The following is a 4376-nucleotide window of genomic DNA, read 5'->3' on the forward strand; positions in this document are numbered from 1 at the left end:
CCAGTTCTTTACAAACACGTCAGTCATGATAAACACAGACATTTACAATAAGGCACACACACTGATTCCAAAACAGAGAGATTCTATCTCGGTTGTCTTATGAACAGAAAACAAATCCCTGATAAGAAAGGACTTCTATACCCTGACTCCTCCCAGCCTGTTTCTCTGCTTGGGGGTATCCATTCCTTGATGAATATTTAACCACTCCCTGCAAGTCTTCCTTAACTTTTAGAGATTTTTATTATCCTGTCTTCTTTTGAATGCGGGTATCTCTTCACTTCCTCTCACTGAAAAAGTAATAATTTTCTTTAAAACAACAAACCCACTTTCTGTTTCAAAATTTGTTCACAGTTGCTGCACCACAAGGTCAGATTTCCAGAACACAGCAAAGGATGCTAATTTATCTTCTGCCTCCTGGAAACTTCTCAGCAAGGGAAGACTAAAGAATAACAGCTAGAAAAAGCATTAAAAATAGTTTGCTTTCCATAAAGCCCTTAATTTGTGAGTTTGTATCTTTTGAAAGCTATACCTAGCTCTTGTAGAATACACCTTGCTGGGAGATGTCTACCTTTCTATTTTTGCATGTTGAAGTAGCAATATGGTTGCACTACCCATCCCTGGGCTCTAAAATACATGCTTATTTCAAAACTTAAATTAACACACACACACACACACACACACACACACACACACTCACTCACTCATATATTGAGATGGTAAAACGAAGGAGACACAAACTATTAAGTCTGCATTACGTTTTTAACCAATTTGGATGTTTTTAGGAAAAAAAGGGGGGATATTAATAATTACTTTAACTCAATATAATGCCCTGTGTAATAACAACATATGATTACTATCTGTTACTAACACTTGATATAGAACCTTGCAGCTGTGCCGTGAGCATGCTCTATAGTTTCCCTGCCTATTTGGAAGGCATGCTACCATGATATACACAGTTGTATGCCATCTTTTATTCACATGAAAGGTATGTTTGCCCCTAAGTCCATACAAGTCTAGATAATCATTTTCACTCATATCTGCTATACAAATAACCCATTTAATAGCTCTTGAATTACTTGACTGTAGTATCCTTTAGATTAATAAATCAATTAAGTTTAAAATACTTATTAACATATTAATAACCTTATTAAGAATAGCTAGGAGGACAGGAATTTTGATTTCAGGCATTTTAAATATATGTATATTTCTTGATATATCTTGAGGATAGAGGCCCAAACACTATGTCTCCTACATATTTTTTGCATGCAGCTTGGGAATAACTTCAAGCTCTATTTAGTGTCTCCACATTTTTTATGTCAACATGCTACACAGGCTTGAGATACCATGTGGACATTCAAAAGGTTTTCTGTTTTGGATCATTTTGAATTTCAGATTTTTAGAGTAAGAATGTTTAACTCCTATCTTTTTTGCTTTTTAATTTTTTTATTATTCTCTCATATACTACAACCTAACTGTAGTTTCTTCTCCTCCCCTTCCCTGCCAGTTTCTATCCCCAACTTCCCTTCTCCCCCATAGCCCCCCCTCCACATTTTCTCTGAAAGACCAGGCCTCCCAAGTGACATCAACCAAAAATGGCCTACAGACTAGGCAACCAGTAGGAGGAAAAGGGTCCCAGAGCCTGCAAGAGTCAGAGACAGCCACTACTCCCACTGTTAGGACTTCCACAAGAATACCAAGCTGTCCCGTCCAGCAGGACTCAGTTATTCATGGGTACAAGGGGGACCACAAACCTGGGAGAAAATGGGATGGGAGAAAAAGAAGGAGCAGAGACCAAGTAGAGAATTCCTATCAAGGTCTCAGTTTATTAGGCTGAAATGCCAGGTTTTTTAAGCATACAACAAGGGGAATAGGGAGAGGTTGAGGGGAAATTAACAAAGAACAAAGAAGTGGACATCAGGGGACATGAGGGCCGAAGTCAGGCTCCAGGCGGCGGGCACTCTGCATCTTATCTCCAGAATTTGGATCCTCCTTAACAGCCTTGGGTGTCAGGCCAGGCTCAGCACATAATTCATGTCCTTAAAAGTCATGGGAGTCAGGAAGAGATAAGGAAGAGGGGACTATAACTCAGCTTTTACAGCCTCGGGTGCCAGGAAGGGAACAGGGAGAAGGGAGTAACAACCGGCTCCTTAGCACAAGGCCATTTGGCTTGTCAGGGTGGGGGACTGTGAAAGGCTCGCTTTCTCACGGTATGGTCTCCAACATCAAGCTACTCAGTCATAACATATATGCAGAGGACCCAGGTCAGACTCATACAACTACAAGTTCTTAACATCTACAAGCCTGGAGGTAGTGGCGCATGTTCCACGACAGCCAGGGCTACACAGAGAAACCCTGTCCAAAAAAAAAAAAAAAAAAAAAAAAAAACTACAAGTCTTTGCCTTTTCTTTTTTGTTTTTTGTTTTTTTTTTATTATTAGATATTTTCTTTATTTACATTTCAAATGCTATCCTGAAAGTTCCCTATACCCTTCCCCCACTGCCCTGCTCCCCATTCACCCACTCCCACTTCTTGGCCCTGGTGTTCCCCAGTACTGGGGCATATAAAGTTTGCAATACCAAGGGGCCTCTCTTCCCAGTGTTGGTCGACTAGAGTCTTCTGCTACATATGCAGCTAGAGTCACGAACTCCGGGGGTACTGGTTAGTTCATATTGTTGTTCCACCTATAGGGCTGCAGACCCCTTCAGCTCCTTGGGTGTATTCAATAGCTTCTCCATTGGGGGCCTTGTGTTCCATCCTATATTTGACTGTGGGCATCCACTTCTGGTAACCCAATCACAAAAGAAGTCATTAGATATGCCTTTTCTTAATACAAATTTCTAGAGGCAGAATGTGAAGGTTAAAGGCATGTAACTATTTGAAGATTCATTTGTACATTGCTTCCTTAAGGGCATCAAGCATATGTGCCCAATTGAAATATGTGAAATGTCAATTTCCCTGTAACTCTGAGAGCAATTATTTAATAAAAAGTAGTTACCTACCATTTTAATTCACTGTTTGGGGATGGGGCTCATTAACACTCACCCCTACAACACAGAGGAGAATACTCAATTGAATATGGCTTGTTGGAGAAAGGCTGATATGGATTTGGAAGCTATGAGATGCTGTACCAAAGCTACTGAGTTTTATTGAGTTTTAAGTGGCTAAGTGGTTAGGTAATAAATCCATCCCTTCAGTGACTTATTTCGATATCACTGTCCTTTGTTTTTACACATCTATTGATACTTTCTTCTAATGCTTATAGATGTTTTTAAACCTTGGATTAAACAAAAAAATCTAATTTTATCTTACATAAATAATTAGCTGTGTAATCCATTGCTCATTTCCCTAAAAATCTCCTATCTCATTATTTATTATGTCTAAATCTCTAAGCTTTTCTCCAGGCTGTTTCTGAACTTTTCCCTCTTTAGTCTTCTGCTACTCTAGAATCTATTCTAGTTACACCTTCATGATATGCATATTTTAAAGTATTTTTAAAATATTAATGTTCCCTGCATTCTTATACTTCGCTGTGTTTTATTTTTTACCATTTTTCTGACTCAGTACACTAAGTATATTATATGGAAGCAATATAAAAAGAATAACACTAAAATTGAATCATTAATTATCATTACACTTGTTGATAAATTCTAAAATCCTTGACATTCTTGGAATATCCATTCACATACAAACCTATCACATAGTTAACTTTCAACTGCTCTTACCCCAAGATGAATTGATAAATACTTTCAGAAATGATGCTTATACATTTAATTTAAGAAGTAAACACAACCCCTGTCACTGAGCCAAGAGACACCTTGTGGTTGGTATTGTTCTCATATCAGTCAGGGGCAGAGCAGATGGCAATCCTTGTTCCTCATAGCTTGGGGTGTAGCATGAATGCCAACGCTGTCTTATGCCTAGGACATCCAAAGATCTAATCAAATTCAAGCAGCACAGCACAGGGGGAGTAAGACAGACAGATCTGTGGAGTGCCATACCACCAAGAGATCTGCCCTCTAGTACAAGGCACAGGTGGACCATAGACACCAATGCTGCCGGGTCACTCTGCATGGAGTATCTTACACAGGGGCCCGCTAGCTGCGCCCAGCCTGCAGCAACAGCCACCACAATGAGTGAGTACGTGGCGGTAGATGGGAGAGAAAGAGAAGTGGAGCAGCTTGAGCATTATAAAGAGAGATGGAACTAGAGACTAAAGAGTGAAAAGGAGTAAATGGTTGTGAGTGGCCAGCCAGGCCACCTGGGTGATGGTGAATAAGGTCACAGCCCGAGCTGCTGCCTAGAGGCATGTCTGAGTCCGTGGCTATGTAGCAACAGGTGTCAGTGTAGACATCCTTGGTCGTATTACCACTCAAGAA

The 4376-nt window shown here is 40.0% G+C and overlaps 1 non-coding gene across 1 annotated transcript; it reads left to right on the plus strand.

Annotated features, from left to right (window-relative positions):
* Positions 1-3787: 3787 nt before the first annotated feature.
* Gm25113 lies at positions 3788-3930 on the plus strand. The gene has a single exon (XR_003949922.1). It is a non-coding gene; the product is annotated as a small nucleolar RNA SNORA48 (small nucleolar RNA).
* The last annotated feature ends 446 nt before the right edge of the window (positions 3931-4376 follow it).

The sequence above is a fragment of the Mus musculus genome, chromosome 11, assembly GCF_000001635.26.
Source record: "Mus musculus strain C57BL/6J chromosome 11, GRCm38.p6 C57BL/6J".
NCBI classification, from domain to species: domain Eukaryota; kingdom Metazoa; phylum Chordata; class Mammalia; order Rodentia; family Muridae; genus Mus; species Mus musculus.